Source organism: Vulpes vulpes, chromosome 4 (genome assembly GCF_048418805.1).
Source record: "Vulpes vulpes isolate BD-2025 chromosome 4, VulVul3, whole genome shotgun sequence".
Lineage (NCBI taxonomy): Eukaryota > Metazoa > Chordata > Mammalia > Carnivora > Canidae > Vulpes > Vulpes vulpes.
The window spans coordinates 86,152,574-86,176,673 of NC_132783.1; the positions used below are offsets into that span (position 1 = coordinate 86,152,574).

The following is a 24,100-nucleotide window of genomic DNA, read 5'->3' on the forward strand; positions in this document are numbered from 1 at the left end:
TCACCTGAACTATACAAACTGCAGTGGGAGTGGGCCTAGGGCCCAGCTTGCATGTCCTTCCTTTACCTGTTCTGTCTCTCCATAGACTTCCGCAAAGCTCTGGGGCCACCAATGAAAAAAAAGAAAACAACAACAACAAAAACCCACATAAAATGGGAAAGAGAAGATAATTCTAATAGGTTACAAATCCCCATGCTTTCCCTTTGCCTTTCTGGTCTCCCGTGGCTTACCTGGAACAATATTTGGGCTGGATGGGAATTGTGACATGACTTGCCTTGTGGTTTTCAGGCTGTGCTAAGGAGAACTCTGCTCATGTTCCAAAGAGATGTGTCAGTGGTGGAAGAGGGTCATACAAGTGGTCCAGCAGGGATGAGCCACCAAGCCTGGGCCTGGCATCCGCCATCTCAATTCCATTTTTTAAAATTTTATATAATGAGGTCTAATAGAAAAGATAATTTAACTAAAATTTGTCCTGCTACCATAATAATGATTAAAGGTTTTAAGATTAGTGGGCTAGTCAGTCCCATTCATTGTATAGATAAGTACTAGGGTAGTCTTGTCATTTGATCATGGTTACTACTGGTCAGTCACAGACTGTCCTTAATGTTGCTCCTTGGATTCCTCAGCATTTCCACTGCTGTGCCTGTGTAAGGGCTTCCAGGAGCTAACAGCTCTCACCTTGCCCCTCCCTTCTCCTTCACACCTTACATGGTCTCCTGAATGATTATAACACTGACATGCAGCTGCTCTGGTGGTTCAGTACTACATCTGCCACCACAGTGACAGCTCTGACCATAGTCACAGAGGCCCAGGAAGAGGAAAGAAGAAGATGAATGAGGTGTTAGGGTAATAGAAGTGGGAGCAGAAGTTGAGCCACATTAAACTCAAAAGTGCAGGTGCAGAACCCACTGTAATTTTGCCCTGGGCCTTCAGTCTTGGCCATCAAAGGAAGATTGAGATCTCCCAGCTCAATGGAACTCTGACGTAAGTGATCTGACCGTTCTATCAGTGGGGCCTGGTCTCCTGCTAACAGGTATCAGTGTTGATGGGCACCCCTGCCTGGAGCTGCCAGCACAGCAGCTTGGATCCCTTGCTCTTTATTTCCATCCTCTCTCCCTGTTTTCTGTCACTGTGTCATGTCAAATCATTGTCAGGTGGCAGACACTGTACCCCCCAAGTACAAAGGTATCAGGTTTCAGGACACAGGCTGAAATGAATATAATAATGGGAGCCAGAACTAGGCACAGACCACTTATCAGGCAAGGAAACAGCTAATAAGTGTTGTTAGAGGTTTCCATGGGGGAGGCCCTGGAGTACATTTCCTGGACAGGCAGGTGTAGCACAGCCTGTCCCAGGGTCCAGTTACAGACAGGCTTGTGCGATTAGTATTGATGCCTGTCACTTTGTGGCTGCCAAGCTGTTGATTCTGTGAAAGACCAAAGGCTCTGGTTATCTGGTAATCAACACTGCTCTCAAGAACAGTGCTGGGGAAATTGGGGAAACAGAAATAGCCTTTCCTGAGAAGTGACCGAGGCCATGGATCATGTTGCTGGCTTATGTTTTCCTTTGGCTCAACCCTGAGATTGCTCAAGCCTGTTCTTTATCTGCGCCACTAGGTAGCCATTTTCATTTGTTATGGAATCAAATTCTACCCCCTTAGAGTGAGGTGGTCCAAACTCCCTGTCCTGTGCTACACACAGATGTAACTAGCACTGCTTGTGGGACAGTACAGGAAAATAGGATGCTTTTGCATATTGAGGCAGAAATTCAATTCCTTGCCTGTGACAAATTCCTAAATCCAAATGCATGGCTGATGCATAAGCCTATTCTTAATCCCACTCTACCTCACCTGTGCTAAAGACGTTTTAAGTCCCTTTAAAAACTTAAAAATTAAAATCCTAAAGGATTAGTAACAGAAGAATAAAAAACATAATTGATTTCCTTACATAATTCATTTTCTTGACTGTTGCCTTCTCAGCTTCTTTTCTCTTTCCTCATTCCAGAAATTTAATATCTTATTTCTCCAAAGCATCAGTGTCCTGATTATAGTGAACTCTGGACAGCCCCCTCCTGGTATCTAAAAAAGACAGAACTCCTGGACTTTTTTTACAGTTCTAATTTCTCTCTCTCCCCACTCTAACCTCCTCTTGGCTCCACTTTCTTCTCCATTGTCTTTTTCTTCCCTCCTCCCCCAACAAAAACTGGAAAAATAAGAAGTATGATTTTTTTTCTATGTTATTTAAGGTACAAATAGGAATTGAGGTTGCACAGAATATTTCACAAGGTACATATTGCACTTTGTTAACCTATCAGTCAGTCCATCTATCCATCCATCCATCAATCAATCCATTTATCCATTCAATAAACTCTACTGTAGTTTATTGGAGTAGCCAAAGTCAAACTCTGGCTAAATATTGAGGAAATAGCAACGAATAAGATGAAATCTCATCTTCAAAGAGCTTTCCAGCAGAAGAAATAGACAACTAATACTAAATGCTAAGTTATATAGATGAATGTGTTGTGTGTGTGTGTATACATGTACATATACAAATGAATGCCCATGCCTGTACACACACACATATGCACATACACACATGCATGGAAAGAAGTAAAACTACTACCCACCTTGAAGTATCTGCTTGACCTTGCGTTTTTCATTCATTTATGGATTAATTAGCAAATCTTTATTGCTTGCTAATAACCAGGCATTGTGTTAATATGGGTTTATAAAGAAAAATAAGATATAGACCCTTTTTTTTGTTCTTAATCTTTTCTTGGAAAACAATCTGGAATGGGCCCACTCAGATTTTCTGCCCATGGACTGGCCCACTCTGGTCCTCCATTTAATTTTATACATGAATTAAGAATCATTTATGCTATACATTTGTTTCCTGCTCTCAAAGAAAGGAGGTTATCATCAAATAGTCACTTGCAAAGGAGTTTAGAGATGAGCTGGCCTGAAGCTCTCTTTCTGTAAGTGAGAACATTGAGGTTCTGGTGGAGGTAAAGTGATTTCTCCAAGGCACATGGGGAGGCCGTGGAAGAACTACAACATGGCCTTTGGTGGGACAAAGAAAAATTTTCTCAAGTGTGGTGTCCGAGTCACCTGGCATTCCAGCCCTATCACTTGTTTGGAGGTGGTGGAAGCTGCGTGGATTCACTCAGCCACTAGAGGATGATGCAGGGACCTGAGGACGTTGTGTGACACTTCTCAGAGCAAGAGGGACAGACTGCCTGCAGAGAAGGGGCTAAAGGCAACCTGGGACTCTGATCCAGGAGCACATATAGAAGCCAAGCACTTTACCTTCTTGCTCTTCAGAAAGGCTCCAACAAGAAAAAATTCTGAGATTTAATGCCCAGATCAGCAGCTGATTACAGTTTCAGTGTCACACTTCCTTCTGTTGGGAGGCTCTGCAACATTACCCCAGCTTCTCTTGTCTTTGGTGAATACTCTTCACCCAAATTATCAGAGTGCAATCTCTCCAGAGGGGTTGGTCTGTGGGTCATCTCTTCATCAGGCCACACCAGTTCTTAGACGCTGTTTGTCTGAAGCAAAATTCAGGAATGAAGATTTCTCTCTTAGGTCCTTCTTAAACTCATCTTCCTGGCAAAGACAACGGGGGGAAGAAAAGACCAAATGGGTCACAAAAAGAAAGATTATACTCCAGGGGGCTTGTTAGGACTTGGGAGAAAGTGGGTAGACTAAGCAAATGCTTTGACTCCTGGGATGTTGCTCATTTCCCCAATTTTTCTTCTAATTTCATCTGTGGCCCCAGAAATCAGAGCAAGTGCTAGGCCTTAGTTATACAGAAACATCCTGTTAGTTCTGTCTCCCAAGAAGAGCCTTAGATATGCCAAATCCCTGCCTCTGTGGTTTGGTACCACCTTACAGAGCCCGGTGTTCTCTTTTTAGAAGCAAGTGAGCTGATGGGTGTGGTACTAGAGGTAGTACAATGGAAGCTAGTTTCCATTTCCCATAGCTGCCCAGGACACATAAGGAGAACACTAATGAATACTTTGTTTAAGTGAAAAATAAGCTTGTGAAGAGGAGGCACCATTGCTGTGGGCTGTGAATGGTGCACGTGAGAAAAGTGAAACCTGCTGTGTGGCCCCTCTGACAACTCAGCTCACTTTGAGTTTGGCAAAGAGCAGGAAGTACCAACTGCAGGGTTGACACTTAACCCTGCTACTTCACCTTCTCTGTGTGTTTCCTCAGGCACAGCGGTGAGGGAAGCGGTGTGCTTCCATTTTTGCCTCTTGCAGTGTAAGTTGCTGAGTGCCAGTGACAAGATGCTGGCTTGTGAGCAGGCGCCTTGGGGCCCCGCAGAGTCTATGTTCAAGGAATGGAAATCTACCTCCTGTGCTCTTTGTGCCCAGACAGACACTCACAGTTTCCAGGAATAAACAGGGACATGTCTAAATCTGTCTTGGATATTTACTCACTTTATCTTTGGCCATGGAATGTTGACAAATATTCAATATGGTTGAGTGACCTTCTGTAGGTCAGAGCAGGCTCCATTCTGATTGAGTTTAGGAAACTCATAAATCTGGCTGAGCCTTCGATTTGTCAGGTGAATGGTGCTTTGTTAGTGGAGACTACAGCCAGAACCAGAGCCCATATGGGCCTGTGTTCTCTTTCTTTCTGCATTCCTGGCCTACCAGGTCCCCCCACCCCCAGGACCCTGCTCCTCAAGCTGGTGTTCACTGGTGTGTGAGCACATTTTCTCCTCTTTGTGGACAGAGCATTTGGGTCAAGCCCTGTAGGACACGGACCCAGTGGTGTTTTAATCCTAGCTATAGACTCATTGCCTTGAACTTTCATTAGATAGGTAGGTAGGTAGGTAGGTAGCTGCTCCCCCTGCTTGTGGTTGTCCTCTCTCTCTCTCTCTCTCTGTCAAATAAATAAATAAAATCTCAAAAATACATACATACATACATACATGAGGAGTGAGAACAGCTGAAAATGCTAGAAGGAATCTCAATTTTAAATGTTGGACTGAGGGACTGGTCCAGGTTTAGCTGGTTGCATCCTTTTGCTTTAATAGCTTGGCCAACCTGATAACAAAGGACCTTTTTGCAGCTGTTTTTCTCTAAGTTGTAGAATTTTAGAGCAACAAAGGGAATTGGAGATTATCTTTACAGATGAGGAAGCTGATGTCCCAAGAAATTAAGTGATTTTTCCAAGGTTAAAGAGATACTGGTTGCCAGAGCCAAGATAAAAGTAAAGCTTCTTCTGACAACTTAGTTGTTCTTGTGTCCTCTTTTCAGTGGGTTTCACCACTGTACGCCCCCATGCTCCCACCCCCCACCCCACCCCTGCAGGTTATGTTTATTATAGACCTGCTGGACTGAGGGTTCTGGGGAGTTTGGGTCTAGGGGGTCTGAGTAAATCATGATCCATGAACTTAAGGGCTGTACACCTGGTGAGGAAAACAGGCATGCCAACAGGTCACTGTCAAACCAGACAAGAAGATGAGAAAGTAACAGAATCTGGTGACACTAGCACCAAGCCTCTGTGTGATGGAAAGTGTGTGAGTAGAGGAAGCAGTGTCAACCTTTCCAAGAGGAGCCACAGAAAGCAGAGTGGGTGCATTGTCTCCTTTCCTTACCTACCTTAGGATGCTTGTTGGATTGAATTTTTGATAGGCCATACCTCTAGATTGAGTCCCATTTCTCCCACCAAAAAAAAGGAAGAGTATTATTGCTGGGGCTTGCTCTAGAACAACCCTCCACTAAGAGCTTTACCCGCTTGCTTTATCTTATCCTCACAACAACCATGAGGAGGGTTCTATCACTAATTTCCAGATGAGAAAGCTGACGATCAGGAAAGTTAAGTGATTGGTCCAAAGTCACCCAACTAGTCAGAGGCAATGATCTCTTCCTACTGGAGTTTCACTATCTGTTAGTGCACAACGGTGATGGCCTTGTGATCATCTCTTTCCAACAACATGGTCAAAATGCAAAATCACGGTGTGCTAGGCAGGCCTGGAGCTGTTACGTGCTGCCTTCATGCTTAGATCCAGGATTTTCTTTCTTGGATGAGAATGGATACATAGTGGGGCAGGGCCAGGTTGGGGCTTTCAAAGCAATGCCACATCAAATGGGGCCCCAGAAGGCTTAGAAGACCTTTGTCAGAGGCTCTTTGTGCATTTTATGGTTGGTTGAGCTTTATGACCCAAAAGAATCCATTATTTGTTTTATTTATTGCAGACCTGAAACACCAGGCTTTGCTTTTTCTTCAAACTTACAATGCTTATTACATGACAGAATTATTTTTCATTTTTCTTTTTCTTTCAGAGCCTTGGAATCCTGTTAGGAAATTTCTAGTACAAGCATTTGGGGAAGATACCAGTACTCAGGTTGGGCATCTGGGAGAGATAGACAAGCCCTTATTACAGCATGGAGGATGGGGAGATTACCTGGCCAAGTATCATTTCAGGTTGTGGCAGAAAGAGATTAGCTCCAATTTATCGCCGCTCACATTTTCCTCTTTTCCCCCAGTTTTCTGAGTGTCATGGAAATGATATTTGTGAATCCCAGGGGCCTCTCACAGTGGTGTCAGTTTAGAGATCTTCCCAGATACATCTAAATGTGGACATAAAATGTAATGGGAAGAAATTGAAAAAATATCTGTTTCTTGATTTTTTATTACTGTGGAGTTAAGAAAGCTATTTCTCATGCTGTTTCACAAATTTGAATCCAAATGTATATGTTAATTTGTATTCAGATGGCTTTTGGATGACTCAAACATGAAGATATTTTTTTATAAAGTTTGTCAATTTTCTGGCAATTTATAGATATGTATTCAGACAATGTATATGTGCACAGTTGCCATATGTACATATACTGTATTGTCAAAATTGAGCCTAACCGAACTATGACGGAAAGTTAAAATCAATAAATACAAAATGAATACTTCATACCTGAATTTTAGTTTTTGATTTTAACAATGTAAACATGAGTGATATTAATTTTGGGATGTTTACTCCATTAATGTTTTGCCTAAATTAAATTTGAGCATGACAAAGACAAACATACAAATCGTGTGCTATAATATACTCTCTGTGACACAAAAGCACACGGGTAGATTTCAGACTCTAGAAGAAATTACTACAAGGCCCACAGAGAATGTTTTTAATTTCATGGAAAATTTTGTGAGGCAGGAATGCTCAAAGAGAGAGCTATGTGTGATATTTAAATGTGTGACATTAGCTTATTTCCTAATATTGCTAGTAATTTTACTAATTAGGGCCAATTACATAGATTTTCCTGGGCTGTGGTTGACTGGCTTTGGGGAACATCGTTAATGCATATCTCTTCTTCTAATTCAGAACCACTGTTCTTCCTTTGTACTGCTCAATTCTTAGCAGAGAGAGGGTCCAACTGAAAGATGTGTCCTAAGCCAATGAAAAAGAAGGATATTGCCTCTAAAGGTTACCAGGAATTCTAGGAGTTCCCTAATCTCATTCAAGTGGGTATAAACCACAGGACTAACTTCTGAGCAACCTCTGGATTAAGCTCTTCTCACTTGGGAGAGAGGAGGGTTTGAAGTGCTCACTGGTCCTCACTTCCTTCAAATGCAGGCTCTCAAAAGTGTCATGGCCTTCCTCCACACACCTGAGAGGTGCCTGCTGCAATGACAGTAGCAGTGACAACCCCCTGAGGTCAGTGCAGGGGTGTGCGAGGAGGAGGGCCTTTGGGGGCTTTCTCCAAGTACAGATTTATCCCTCTATCTGAAAATAGAGCATTTCTATGAAACCGTTCATAAACTGAAGTGGAATAAAGCAAACAAGCAATCTCCATCAATTTATGTGGAGATTTTTGAGCATGCCCAGACCCAGAATGTAACCTCTTTTGGGGTTTTCTGATGTCTTAGGACATTTCTTGCTAACAGATGCACAAAATACATTGAAATAATGCACAGATGCTTACAACACAGCTCAAAGCTTTGGCAGCTTGCTGCTGAGATACTGAGTCTAGTTCCTGAGGAAGGAGGTTGGTGGGGCCACTTTCACTACTCGAGGTGTACCTGCCTGCATTGGGCTTGCTGCAAAATGCCAAACACTATTTTCACTTTTCCCCCTTTTACATAAAAGCAAAAATCCTTTTCAGTTAGCAAAACCCAGAACTAATTAATGTAGGTCTTTCATGAAAGCAAAGTGGCACCAACTTTTGAAAAATAGGAGATACGTGCATCATGTTAGCTAAAAATCTCAGAGGCCAAAGAACAGCTAGCATCATGCCTTCTGACTGAACTCTGGCCAAAAGGCAAGTTATTTAGGGCAGAGGTCCTCCCTAAGACGATAATGTGCAGAAGAACTAAGTCCTTGGAGAGGTCTTTAAAAATCTTGCCCACTGCTCACCAGAATTTCTAATTCCCAGGGTCTGGAGAAGAACATATGAATTTACTTCAATATTTGGTAGTTTCTTGTGAGCTATGGTCCTCAAGTAACTGACTCTCTAGATAGATAATTAAAGATATAAGTGATTAAGGAATCTAGTATACTTTATAAGCCAATGATACCAAGTTGTGGTAGGCAATGCTTGTGCATGCTACAGAGGGAGAGGGGGCAGTGTAGTCCAGGAAGGCCTCCTGGAAGAATTGGAACTTGGGCAAAGCTCACTGGCCATGCAAAATTTAGATGATGTTATCTAATATTGAATGGGATGAATTCTATCATTTTTGGACAAATTAATGAAGCAACAATGCGTATCTCTTCACATGCCGAATAAATCATCTTCTCTGCTCATGGTTCAGGATCATCACAAATTGAAGGTGTTCCCCCTCACCCCAAAATGGCCTCCCTTTCCCCTCTACACCAATCTAGACACAAAATATGGTCAGCAGTCTTGTAGTTTTGCTGAGTTTAGGAGAATTGTCTTTAAGTGGCTTTATTACTGATCTTAGACAAGGCAGTTAACTTCATTTAGTCTTATTTCCTTCATTTATACAATGGGAGGGTAGTGGTGGATGATTTCAGATCCTTTTTAGTGCTAACATTCCGTCTGACCCAGTTAAACACATCTCATTATTACATGACTGGAAATAGGCCAGGTCAAATGATGTCCCTTCAAGCATAACCATCAGATACAGCCGTATGCTGTAAAGATGGATATTATACTGTTCAACTTATCATCATTAGTTCCTTAGTCTTCGAATGGAATGCACCGTAGTTCATATCTGTCATAGTTAGTATTTGGAAGTCTCAAAGCCTGTGAGATTATTCACATATTTATTCCTGTGTACCGCATATGCCATCCAACGTCTCCCCTTCATCATGTGTCTATGACAATATATTGAACAGAAAATCTCCATCAGCTGACTCTGACAGAAGTGTATTATTTACAGTGGTGTCAAAATGTGCTGCTTATAATTGACTGGGCTGATAATAAGCCAACCTAGGAGTCTTTTCTTCTCATATTCCTTCTCACTGGTAAATCCTCTACTTGTGTTGCTTCCATCAACAGCTTCTTCATTATTTACAGAGGAGGGAACATGCCCCAGATGATGCATGAGTTGTGTTATAGGGTGACTTTTTCATCTTGGGATGGTCTCTCTCTCTCTCTCTCTCTCTCTCTCTCTTTCTTTTTCTCTTTCTCTGACTCAGGATTTTTCTTGTGGCAATTAAGGGTAAGGGAAATCAAGTCAACTGGAATCCATTTCTCAACAGAATACACTTCTCAATTTCTTCCAACTTTGGGAGACAATGCAGAATAACTCTTAATAGGTACATGGTCAATTTTGGCTGTTAGTCCTCATTTTACCCCTTACTGTCTGGAAGACCTTGAGAAAATTGATGAGCTTCTGAGTGTTACAGTTCTGTCATCTGTAAAATGAGGATACCAATAATATGTAATTCATAAAAGCGTTGGGACTATTAATCAGATAATGCATATAAAGAGGTGAATCTAGAGTGAAAACAACAACAAACACACTCAGGCCAAAACAAACATTAAGCCATATCTTTCATGCATGAACCATCCACCAATAGAGAGCACCTAGTTCTTCCTCTTCCGGAAGGGCTTCAGAATGTAATGGGTGTAGTTGCCTGCCTCTCTAGCTCCATCCAGCAGGACACGGAGCTGCACAGCTGTGCCTTGCACTCCTCTCTCCAGCTATACACTTCTTGTTCCGCTTTCAAAGACTCCTTAACATTTACATATATACATGTGCCATGTCTGGTTCTTGCCTAACCTGAAGTAGGTTTTCTGTTTTAATTTTGTGGCCAAAATGACTGTGTATAATAGAACTTATTCATTGCCTCCCCTAGATTCTAAGCTGCAAAGCCAGAGGTGATCCAGCAATCATACATCTTGTTATTTACGCAAAGGAGCTGAAAAGTTATATCCACACAAAATTCTGTACATGGGTGTTTACAACAGCTTTATTCATAATTGTGAAAACTTGAATGTAACTAATAGGTCTCTCAGTAAGTGAATGGATATATAAAGTCTGGTATACAGGGCACCTGGGTGGCTCCATGGTTGAGCATCTGCCTTTGGCTCAGGTTGGGATCCCGGGATCCTGGGATCAAGTTCCCTGTAGGGAGCCTGCTTCTCCCTTTGCCTGTGTCTGCCTCTCTTTATCTATCTCTCATAAATAAATAAATAAATAAATAAAATGAACTCTGGTATATCCAGACAATAGCATATTATTCTGTGTTAAAAGAAAATGAGCTATCAAGCCATGAGAAGGCATGGAGGAAACGTAAATGCATATTACTAAGTGAAAGAAGCCAATCGGAGGAAGCTACATACTATATGATTCCAACCATATGATATCTTGGAAAAGGCAAAACTATGGAAAAGGAAAAAGACTGGTGGTTGCTAGGGATCAGGAAACTAGAGGAGAGATGAACAGGTAGGGCACAGAGGATTTTTTAGAGCAGTGAAAATACTCTGTGTAGTACTATAATTATGTATACATGTCATTACACATTTGTCTGAACCCATAGAATGTTCGACCCCAAGAGTGAACCCTAATGTATACCATAGATTGGGCTTTGGATGATATTAGTGTGTTGACACAGGTTCATCTGTTATAACAAATATAGCATTCTGGTGGGAGATGTTGATAATGGAGCAGGCTACGCATGTTTGAGGGCAGGGCATGTACAGGAAATCTCCATACCTTCCCTTCAATGTTGGTATAAACTTTAAACTTCTCGAAAAAATTGGCTTAAAAAAGATGGGGGGAGGTGGGATAAGCCAGGGGTGAAGTTTGTGTAGCACCATGCTCACTGAAGCAATATTTTCATGGTCATGGCAGCTATTTCCCATGTGCCGACTGCTCTATCTCTGCCATGAACATCAAGAAAAATTTTGGAGTGTTATTATCAAATTTTAATGGACCAAGTGTTATTGAAAAGTACTGGTTTAGACAAGTATTTCTCTTTTTTTAAATTCCTTAAAAAATCATTTATTTATTTATTTATTTATTTATTTATTTATTTATTGTAAGATTTTATTTATTTATTCATGAGAGGCACAGAGAAAGAGAGAGGCAGACTCGATCCTTGAATTCCAGGATCATGCCTTGAGCCGAAAGCAGAGCTTAACTGGGAAGCCATACAGGTGTCCCTTCTTTTTTTTTTTTAAGATTTATTTATTTATTTTAGAGGAGTGGAGGCAGAGGGAGAAGGAGAGAGAGTCTTAAGCAGACTTCCTGCTGAGCACAGAGCCCGATGTGGGACTTAGTCTCACAACCCTGAGATCATGACCTGAGCCAAAGCCAAGAGTTGGATGCTCAACTGACTGCACCACCCAGGAACCCCAACAAATATTTCCTTTAAATTCAATTGTTCTGATGAAAATCCTCATGGCCATAGAATTCCTGAAGATTAGTATGAGGCTAGTGTTCTGAAAGTATGTCTAGTTTAGCATACAGAATTAATTTGTGATTGTTAGAGCTGTACCCTGGTCTTCTGCAAGAAAAATATTATTGTTTATCAAAGTGAAGACATTTAGTAGAATGAAGTAACCAAAAAAAAAAAAAAAAACTGCCTGAACTTGGGGTCCCGTGACTGAGATCTATCAGGCATTTTACATCTTTCCTCACAACCTTGCTTCCCCTCTCAGGGGCTGAGGTTCTTCACCTTAAAATGAGAAGGTAAATGAGATGACATCTGAGGTTTCTTTCATCTTTACCATCAGTTGACTTCTTTTTTTAGGGATTCTCAGAAACATTTCTAACTTGTCTTTGCTGAGCTTCTGAGGCAAGCCTCATGAAATGAATAAGCTCTTTTTATGGTCTCCAGTTGTCTTCTGACACAGAGGATTTCACTTTCAGAAGGAAGATACCATCATTTTTCCTTTCTTGTGATTTCCCTTTCTTTATATGAAGGAGAACTAGTGAACAGTCACCCACTTAGGTCTCATAAAATTGTTCAGAGTGTGCAGAAGCCATCATGGTGAACTAATCTACCATCCTGATATAATGGAGGAGGAGACTGAGGCAAAAAGCATGGCCAAGGATTAATTAGCTATGGAATCAGAATAGCATATCTGTGTCTTCATCCCTCGTCCAGTGTTCCTTTCAGAGCACTGTGCCACTTTCTACTTCCTAGAATCATAAAAATGGTACAAGGTTCCTTGGACCTGAACTTAGTCCAGTCAAGGCAAACAGTTGTGTGCATTTCCAGATGCTAAAGCTGTCAGGCACACATTTGCTTGGTTTAAGGGTTTTTCCATTGTGCGTTCTCTTACAAATTATCTTTTCAAATGCTTGCTGCTCAAGCTGGATAGTATGTGGCCTTCCACTGATGGGCCGTTGCCCACCCCCAACTCCTGCATCACATCTGTGGGTGATGTTCAGGACTCTGTATGAGAGCTTGGCTCTTGTCTAGAATTTGCAGTTTTATTTCAGTACTTTGGTGACTGGATTATACTAGTTAGCCTTTGGAAATCCTGGGACAGCAAACACACAGGGCCAAGATATTTGTAATAGCTAGTATTATATTGAGAAAAACTAAGGGAAGGTAACAGAAGAAACCTTTTCAATATCACTTTGCTGGCTGTCAGTACAGTGTAGCATAGAGTTTAAAGTGTTTTATCCACATTTATGTTTCAACCACAGCTTTGCTTCTTCTACACATGGCAGATAGAATTTTTAATATACGTATCACAATCAGCTATCTAGATTTTAACTTGCCATGGGTCGTAAGGTGATATTTTGGCGTTTTATAGGCTTTGTTGGATGCCAGAATATTTGAAATCTTTTGTAATAGACAAGTGATTTTTGCTGTGAGAGCTTGGAAATTAAAATCAGCCAATTTAATCTTATTCTCTTTTAGTTTATATTGGGTTTTTATCTTTTTAAGATTTTATTTACTCCTTTGAGAGAGGTACAGAAGAGGAGGAAGAGAGAGAGCGAGAGAGAGAGCACACAGCAGATAAGACAGAGGAAGAGAGAGAAGCAGACTCCCTGCCAAGCAGGGAGACTGACTCGGGGCTTGATCCCAGGGCTTTGGGATCATGATCTGAGCCAAAGGCAGATGCTTAACTGACCGAGACACCCAGGCACCCCTTCTCTTTTTTTTAAGTATTTATTTTATTAAACATCTTTCTAGGAGCACCTGGGTGGCTCAGTCAGTTGAATGTCTGATCTTGATCTCAACTCAGGTCTTGATCTCAGAGTCTTGAGGTCAAGTCCTGCATTGGGCTCCATGCTGGCTGTAGAGCCTGATTAAAAACAACAACAATAACAACAGTGGTGCCTGGGTGGCTCAGTAAGTTAAGCATCTACCTTTGGCTCAGGTCATGATCTCTGGGTCTCAGATGGAGGTGGTATCAGGCTTCCCTGCTCAACAGGGAATCTTCTTCTCCCTCTCTTCATCTCCCTCTGTCCCTTCCCCTGCTTGTGTTCTCTCTCTCTCTCTCTCTCAAATAAATAAATAAAATATTTTTAAAAAACATACACAAAAAATCTTTCTAATTATGCTGTGGTTGCTAATTATCTATAAGGCATGTGAAAATAATAAGCTTCACTTAAGCTTAACTTTGAGGAAAATAGCATGAATCCTCTTGCTGATTGAGGAAGCACCTGTCTGTGATTGGCCTTGTTGGATGACGTAAATCTCAGGGGAGGAAGAGATCCCATGGAGGATGGGCTGACAGACAATACTGTCTTCTGCTTCGGGAAAATAAAGTCCAGATGGGAGGCTGAGTGGATGAGTCACAGCTCCTTATGTTGGTATCTAACCTGAGGACAGAAGACAGTGATTCCTCAGGCTTCTGGTTCCCTCTTCCATGAAAGCCAAGCTCTGTTCAGCTACTCTCTGAGAAGTATTTGCCTTTGCCTTCCCCCTCCCCCGGCAAAATACTGACTGACCTCCCTATTATAAATAGGGAGTGGAGGGGGTGAGCTTTTTCTCTGATAGAGAGCACCTTCATCCAATCTGAACCTAATAAGAAAATCCCTGCTGTCCCAGAAGACAGTTACTTTCATCTCTTTATTTCAAGGCCTCTCCTCAGCTCAGCCCAGTAAATGAGTACAAAGTGCTTGCTCAGAACAAAGCTGAAGGAGGAGACGCTACTTGACAGGAATTGCAAGAGCTGATAAAAGTGAGAAATGAGAGCTAGGCTTGGGCCTTGGTCTGAGTTCAGTGTGGGTGTAGAAAGGTGACAGTTCTCAAGGAACAAGAGAAGTTGAGACTGGATGCAAAACTCATTCTTTTTAAAAGCGTGGCAAAAACTAGTTTTGTGAGTAGCTCATTCAAAGGCTTGTAGCTCAACCTGTTTAGAAGACCCTTCTGGGATGCCTGGATGGCTCAGTGGTTTAGTGCCTGCCTTGGGCTCAGGGTGTGATCCTGGGGTCCCGGGATCAAGTCCCACATCAGGCTCCCTGCATGGGCCTTGATTCTCCCTCTGCCTATGTCTCTGCTTCTCTCTCTCTCTCTCTTTCTCTCTCACTCTCCGTGTCTCTCATGAATAAATAAATAAAATATATATATAAAAAAAGACCTTTCTATTTCCATCTGGTACTTTCTTTTCCATGTGGTCCATTCTTTACCCCAGGGAATTGGTAAACTGAAGCTTGGGTGGGTTTACTCATCTAGCCAGCCATGGGCTTGGGTGGCTCTCAACTCAGAGCACACCACATCACATGTTGAAGGAGAATGGAAGAGGCTGTTAGAGACTCAAACTTTGGGTTCCAAGATGATGCAATATTATTAACCAAAGGCCAAACTCTATAAGAAGCTGAGATCAGGAAGGAGAGAGGAAAAAAGAATTGATGAGTATATCTGTTTATGTTCATGTATATAGAAAAAATATATTTAGTTGTATTTATAATATGCTATATATGTAATAGCCTATGTATATATGTGTGTGTATATATATGGATGGATCGATCTATATAGATATTTCCACCCTGTGTATGTATGATGTACCTACTAAGGCCAAAGTACCAGTCCAAAGCACTAGGGAAGTACTTTGTGGAACAAGACACAGGCCCTCTTCTCAAGGAACCTAGAGTGGGATGTGGTGATCTAAACCCATTAACTATTCCAGAAATGCCTTTCTCCCACGATTTGGTAGGTGAAATTTGGTAATTTACCCCTGAGTTTTGCAAGCAAATCAAGAACAGAAAGCAGATGTCACATTTGCTGTGGTCAGTTTTTCTCTTTTCTCCTGAAAGGCAGTGATAATATTTCTTGTACTGCCTGCTTTTAGAAAAGGTCTTTGCTGCTATCTTCCTAGCACTGTCCTCCTTTGCTCCAGGATCCTGGAAAGAGCAGGTTCTGATTCTGAAGCATTAACATTCTTCGTGGCTCTGACACCCCTCAGAGGTCTGTTTGTTTCTGACTCTAGAGATGCAGGTCATCACAGATGTTTATTTGTCTGTTTCCAAAGTCAGGACACATGTACAGCAGTAAATCCTTCATTTGCCGAAGTTAATCACAGCCATGTTAGAGCTTATATCATTCCAACTGCCCATTGGGAAAGCCTGGGAAATATAGATGGGATTTGTTCTCCAGGAAATAAGTTCAGCAAACCGGATTGGTGAGATTACCCAGAGGGAGAAGTTTGAGTCAGGGTCCCTCCTTGGATAATATCTTATTCCAGTCCTGTCAAGGGCCAAATTGAAGGCTTGCTTACATTCCTAAGGACAGATTAGTGACAACTTAGAGCAGAGGGAAGCAATGAAATGTTTTGTTTGCTCTTTCATTAAACAGTTAAAAAATATAGATGAAAATTTAATGAATGTTTCTCATGTTGCCACCATGAATATGAAAAAATTGTTAACATTTTATCGTATTCACTCCAGCTAATTTTTATCAAGAAAATGTTATTATTTAATTAATATTTAACTTAAATAATAATATTTTAATAATATTAGTATTAAGAAATACAATATTTGGGCAATAATGAAGTGTCTCACATTCCTCTTCCTGGTCCCATTCTCCCCAGGATGCTCTCCCCCAAAGCAAACACTGTCATGCTTTGGTGCGTACGCAGTCCATTTTTGTCCTTTTTACTACACACACACACATCCACACACACACACACACACCTGCAGACGGTATGGAACACTGTTTTAGTATCTTTAAAAATTATTTTTGTATCTTTTGACAACCTGTTTTTATTTGATCAACACTGTGTTTTTGAGAACTATGCATGTTTTTTTTTTAATATTTTATTTATTTATTCATGATAGTCACAGAGAGAGAGAGAGAGAGGCAGAGACACAGGCAGAGGGAGAAGCAGGCTCCATGCAGGGAGCCTGACGTGGGATTCGATCCCGGGTCTCCTGGATCGCGCCCTGGGCCAAAGGCAGGCGCCAAACCACTGCGCCACCCAGGGATCCCGAGAACTATGCATGTTGTTGTGTATACAGAGTTCATTCATTTTAACTGCTGTGCAATGTTCCATAATAGCAATATAATGCCCTATATGATGCATTCTTGTCCATCATTTCCAAATTTTTGCTGCTGTGACAAAGCTGTAATGCCCGCCCACATATATCCATCCTGTGGCAGAAATGTGGGAGGTTTTATGTTTGTTTGTTCTGACTTTTGCTTTTTTAGTCTGTACACCTAAAATTGGTATTTTTAGAGCTATCTTATTATGTCTTTCCAAATTGCTTTCCAAAGTGTCTGCAGTCATTGCCAACCCAGAGTGTTTTGAGAGTTCTTGTTTCTCTTCTGTCCTTTGCAACACTTAGTGTATCCAGACTTTTCTTCTTGCCAATATCTTCTATTATTTTCATTCTTAATTATTTCTGTGTTCTTGATTTCTTAATGATTCATGTTAGACATTTATATATTTCATTATTCTTTTAAAGGATTCTCTTGAATTGATTTATTTTTATAATTCTGTAGTTATTAATTTTGGCTCTTGCTCCTTTCCTTTTACTTTCTGCAAGTTTACTTAGCTATTTTGATGATCTGCAGTTAACTTATTTATTTTTCATCTTTTAAATTTAAAATAAATTCATTTTTTCCCTACCTTTTTCTAAGTACTGCTTTAACCACATCCCAAAAGTTTTGCAGCAAATCCTTGACATTAGTAAGTCTAGATATTTTGTAATTCACATAGTAATTTCCTCTCTGTCCATCAATCCTTTAGGGTTTTTTTTTTGTCTCTGAATCATGTCTTTCCTGTCTTTTTATTATTGATTTCTATTTTATTGGCATGTTGTCATAAATATAATTTGTTTGATATTCTTTGAACAGTTGGAAGGGTTCACTTGGACCTTGTACCTGGCACATTTTTGTAATTGTATGAGCTTTGCTAAAAATAAATGTGCATTTTTAATTTTCTTCAACTCCCAAACGTGCTTCTTGCACAGTCTTCCTCATCTTGGAAAATGATGACACTCTTTGTTTTATCCCTTGAGTATAAAACTTCAGAGTCATCTTTAACTCCTTACTTTTTCTCACACCAATATGCAAATTATCTATGTGTCCAGTTGGCTTTGCCTTCAAAATATGGCTTGAATCTGGATATTGGAACCACTTCTATAGCAACACCACAACAGGTAAACACTTCTTGCCATTACCCACCAGCAGTGAGAATGGTCCTTTAAATACCTGAACCAAATCATGTTCTCCCCTGCTCAAAAGCTGTCAAAGTCTTCCCCTTTCTTTCGGATTAAAATCCACAGTCTCTGCCATGGCCTTCTGCTATGCCATGAACCCCATGATCTACTTCCCCGTTATCTCTCAGATCCTATTTTAGGGTAGTCTTTTCCTCCCTTTTTCTGGGTCACTTTGTGTTACCTCAGGGCCTTTGCACATCTGCCACAGGCTCATCTACCTGATTTACATGTGTTGCTATGCTACTTCACTCAGATCTCTATGCAAAGGTTTTCTTATTAGAAATACTGTTCCTGACTATCCTATTTCAGATAGCACCCCTAAATATCTTCACTCTGCCACCACTTTTACCTTTTCATATGACATTTTCTTCCCTTACTAGAATGGAAACTTCATAAAAGCAGGGATTTCGACTCTATTATTCATTACTATGCCTCAGTACCTGGAATAGTGTAGAGGCTCCATAAAAATCAGCTGAATAATTGAGGGGAAAATCTCTATTACTTAGGACGAGAGCTCTTTAGATATTTTTTATGTCAGGATTGCTTACTTTTCTATATTTAACTTCTTCTTAAAGTGTTGTGGCCATATCTGTGTGTTTCCCACAAAGTTGTTCTATTAGTTTAAGCTTATAACTAGCAATTCCAAAATCTGAGGAGGTTGACATGACAAAAGTCATATGCCAAGCCTGCTGTGTCTTCTGTGACTCTCCAGGTACCTGCCATCTATATGTGACCCACAGACCCAGGCTATTTTCATGTCAAGAAGAGTCAGCTTGGGCCTCCAGGTAGACAGCCTGCAGAAAACTCAGAGCCATTTTTTTGTTTGCTTGAGAAATGACACGTTACTTCTACTCACTGCCCTTTGGCCAGACTCGTTTTGCCATTTTATTGCATTATGTCCCAGTACATATTTCTCTTTATTACGTTCAACAGATCGTGTATGTCTTAAGTATGAGAAATTAGGCCTTTCTACAGTTATGGAAAAGTTCTCCTGTATTATTTCTTTTAATTGTTTCTCAGTATTCTCTCTGAGCAGAATTCTAGAAATCTTTGGAGGTATAGGTTACACACCCCCATACCTCTTAGTTTCTCTTTTCTTTCTCTCTCTCTCTTTTTTACCTCTTTATATCTTAGTACTGTGCCTAGAAGGATTCCTCAGTGGTGTCTTCCAATTTACCAATTTTCCCTTGAACTATAGAAACTTCTGTGTTTATTCCATCTAGAAGGTATTGAAATTTCAGTTACATTGTTTCTATCCTTTAATTTCTAAGTGATTATTTTATTATTTTTCTCAATCTATGTCTTCTTCATTTTGTTTAATACTTTCTTTTTTAAAAGATACTATCTATATCTTTATTTGAAGCTTATTCAGAGACTACTATGTGCATTTTTAAATTATGAAGTGTGATTTACATACAATGGTATGAGTTTCAGGTGTATATCATACTGATTTGACAATTTTATGCCTTACTCAAGGTATCTTTACTTGCATCTTTATTTGCAATAGTCAAGATATGGAAACAACTAGTGTCCATCAATAGATGAATGAATGAAGAAGATGTGGTGTATATATACAATGGAATGCTATTCAGCCACAAAATAAGAATGAAATCTTAGAGCACCTGGGTGGTATAGTTGGTTAAGTGTCTCACTCTTGATTTGTGCTCAGGTTGTGATCTCAGGGTGCTGAGATCAAGTCCGGCATTGGGCTCCATGCTCTGCTTGATTTTCTCTCTCCCTCTTCCTCTGCTCTTACCCCCACTCTCTCTCTCTCTCTCAAATAAATAAACAAAATCTTTAAAAAAAAAAGAATGAAATTTTGTCACCTGTGACAACATGGATGAACCTAGAGGGTATAATGTACATTTTTTTTTTTTTTTAGGAGTTAAATCATCCTCTCATTGTTGATTTTGTTGAATTTTTTCTTGGTCTTGTTTTTCCTTACTGCCTTTGAATTTTAGTTTTTTGTATAATCCAGAGTGGAAGTTATCTTTTAAAAAATCTTTAAGCATCTATCATACTTGACTGACTTTAAGGAACTACCATGTGGTGCTCTGAGACTCTCAGACCAGAAACAAGTTTTATGTTAGTGGGCTGGGATTTCTGTCCCATAATGGTTGGTATTAGGGACATTGTCGATTCAGTACTTAGCAGTGTACACAAATCTGCTCTGTGTGACTTGCTTTGTTCCTTCCTGTCTCACATATACATGGTTTAATGCAATCCACAGCCCTATCTTTCTCAGCATTTTCCCTCTAGAGGTTGGGAGACCCTACCAGATGCCAGTTTTATGCTGTGAGTCTGGCTTGTAATTCTGATTCAGAGTTTAGTTCTTGATAAACTTCCTCCTGTCTTTGCCTATTTCTATACTTAGAATTCAACAGTACCATAGTTTCAACATTCACTGCTTGTTGTTTCAGTACTTTTGTAGTGTATGGGATATTTACCTTGTATTGAGTGATAGATACAACTTGTAAGTTTTGAAAAGTCAACTAAAATTGCTTTTTTTGTGGTATTTTGAGGAAGAGGTTTTGAATATGTAAATTCACAGTGCCATCTTGGCAAGATATCTTTTTTATTTAATTTAAAAAATTTATTTTGATTGCAGAAGAATTCATGCTTATTATCATAGTTTTGGAAACTATAGAAAAGTGTCTAGAAAATATTTAAGTTACAACCACACAGAAATAATTATAGTTAACATTTCAGTGTGTTGTCTATCTATGTTTTGCTTTTCACTAAATGGGATTCACACTGTATATTTAGTTTTATATCATTCTCCCTTATTCCAGACATTATAGGGTGGATTTGCCATGTCATTAAATAATCGTCAAAAGCAATTTTTAACAGCTCCTTAATGTCCCAACATATGGAGGTACTATAAAAACATAAATCATCAAAAATGTTAGTATCTCTCATAGCATAAATTAACATGTAATTACCAAGTAAAAGTATGAATATTTTTAAGGTATTTGATACATAGTGAAGAATTTCTATCAAAAGATGGTATTTTCAGTTTTTATTACAATGGGAACATAACCATTCTCTAGCCAGTACTATGTTATTTTTCTAACTTTACCTGTTTAAGAGATGGAAAATTCTGTTTATATGTTTGTACTTTGAAAAATCCCTATATTTGTTTGTGTAGTTCTATTTTAATTTCTACTTTTTTTTTTTTTTAATTTTAAATAGGGTTCTAAGTTTCTCTCACTTTTTAGTTTGCCAGGAGAAGCAGTTTTAATATTTTTTGCTTTTTGTAATTTCTACTTATATGTTCTTTTTTTTCCTTTAGCCTCTTATTGTGTGTATTCTTTTACTTTATGTCTCCTTTGGCTGATTGCTTAATTTATTTTAGTTATCTCCTGTTTATTCACAGCCTTACATGCTTTATTACTGCTACGGCTGTATTCTGTAAGCTTTGACATGAATATACTTATTTTCATTATTTCCAAAATAGGTTGCAGTTATAATTTTATTTACTCTTTGGTCCAATTATTTTAGGAAATTTCCAATTTTATTTCAATTTTGCTAAAATTTTTCATTGTATTTCTAGTTTTATCACATTAATGTTTGAGAATATTTTTCCTTTAAGTTCTTATCAAAGATATTGAGCAAATGGTCAAATTTTAAATGTCCCATGGGTGTTATAGCCTATATTTTCTTTTTGAAGAGTATACAGATATGTGTGTGTATGTAAGTTTATATAGTTAGTCACATTTATATTATTCAAAGGTTTCATTCTTTTTAATATTCATTTAACCTATCATAGGCTGATTGATGTTTCTCAATTCATTGTTTCTGGTACTTTTTGGAGTATATATTTTGGTGTTTGATGATTATATCATCTACCACATAAGTTATGTGTCCATTTTATCTTTTTTCTTCCCAGGCTATTGCTTCCTGCTTGAGTGTTGCTATTAAGTCTTGCCTTCTGCAAGACTTTCCCATATAACATCATTTCAATTTTATTCATTTTTTAAACTTTATTTAAATGTCTTTAGTGATCTTCATATATTTTATTTTATAACAAATTATTATGAAAACTTATGGCATTTAAGTCTATTGCTGTAACAAATGTTTGAGCTTATTTTTATCACCTTTTCTAATGTTTTCTTGCTTTTTTTTTCCTTTTTATTCTAGAGTTTCTTTTAATATTATGTAGAGGTTTGTAAGATTGAAATCCTTTCATTTATTTTACTGGTGGTGATTCTTTTGTTTATCAAATGCATATTGAAACTATATTTGTCTATCCAATTCAAGAACAAATTCCTAATGAGGAATTTAAATTATCTGGCCTTCACCTGATATCCTCCTTTTCTGTATTTATCAGTTACTTCTTTTATCAGGCATTATGATATCAACATTTTATCATGAAGTTCTGATTTTTTTGCATATACAACATCTTTTCAGACTTAGACTTTAATTGTGTGCCCATGTGACAATTCATCGTATTTGATCCTAAAAATTAATTGGTTTCAAAGTTCTTTGCCATTTCCTTTATACTTTAAGTGTTATAGTCTTGAGTTCTTGATTTCTCTTTATCAGTTGACAGGTATTCATTTTTTTGTGCTTTCTCAGGAAGGGAACATGAATGATTTATCTTTCATGATTTTAAGCTTAGGAAAATGTCTTTCTGCCAACTTTTCACATGAACAACCTGGATGTAAACCTCTCAGGTTACAAACTTTTCCAGTCACTACTCTGTACAAATTGTTTCATTGTCTTTTGACATTTGATTTTTCAAAGAAGGGTGAGGTTGCCTTAGTTTTGCTACTCTAGGGATAAGCTTTTATTCCTTTTTTGATTTTTGTAAGATTTTAAATTAGCCATTGAAATTAAAATAAAATGAAAATGCCTTGATATTTCTGGTCATTTAAAAATGTATTTTATTTGGTTCTTCCTAAGCCCTTTTACTCATAAATTTTTATATTACATCTTTGATGATAAATTCTCTGTTGTTTGGATTTCCGGCTCAGTAACACCTCTCTTTACTTAGATCTAAATTGTCTTCCATGTCTTTCATCTTCTCTTTATTTCTTTTTCTCCTCTAAATATTAGGAAATATTTTCAAGATTTTTTCAACGTTATTCATTTAATTTTTTACAGTGTCACTTCTGTTTTACTGCCTCTGATACAGATTGTCATTTTACCACTGTGTTTTGTGTTTCCTTTGCTATTTTCTTAATTCAGCTAGCTTCCTTATCATGTCCATGTTCATTTGAGAACAAGCTATCTTTTGACACTCTGATCCTTTTTAACAGAGTGAGTGTTTTTAAAATATATTATTGAAGATAGCAAATGAGTGTGTTCTAAATCTTTTTTTTTCAAGATCAGTAGGGAAGATTTCCTGCTATTATTATCTTTTTTTTTATAGACTCCATAGTGGCAGATGTATATATATGTTTCTATATACTTATCTTTGAATAGGACTAGTTCTCGCTTAGTACCAACAGGTAGCCTTTGTGGATTGGTCTTTGCTTCTGTCTCACTCTAATTTGGTAGGAGTCTAGTCTTGAAGTATGAAGTCATGCCACTTAATTTGGGTGTTGAGAAGGAAGCATTTCTCTTTGTGAATCTTCTGAATTGAGTTTTATATACTTTCACTGACTACTGAATATTTTGAATAAGCTAGACTATCAAATAAACTTTTCAGTTTTTCTTCAAACAGTGCTACATGCAGACTATGTTCATTAATAGATGCTTCTCAAAGTACTCGGTCCTATCCTATTGTAAAGCTTTTCTACAGAGGGATAATCTATCTTCAAAATCTACCCCTACTTTCTTTATTGTTTGACTAACAGGGTGTAATATGGATGGTTATAGAGAAGGAAACTGAAGAGATTGGAAACCCAGATTAGTATTCTAGCCCTATACAGCTCAAAGGCCACTTATCAGATGGATCATCAAAGTGGTGATAGAGTGGGTGGTACCTTATGACATAGCTTAATCCAACTGGTTTTTTTAATGTCCTACATTCCTATATATATATATATAGTTGAAGAAGTGGAATATATATATATATATATGACTTTATATATATATAAAGTGTGGAGTAGAATT

General features: G+C 38.8%; 1 protein-coding gene across 1 annotated transcript in view; it reads left to right on the forward strand.

The window, feature by feature from the left end:
* The window catches only part of LRMDA (leucine rich melanocyte differentiation associated), a 1,011,591-nt gene that overhangs the window by 899,234 nt on the left and 88,257 nt on the right, over positions 1-24,100 (forward strand). The gene's annotated exons all lie outside the window — the stretch shown is intronic.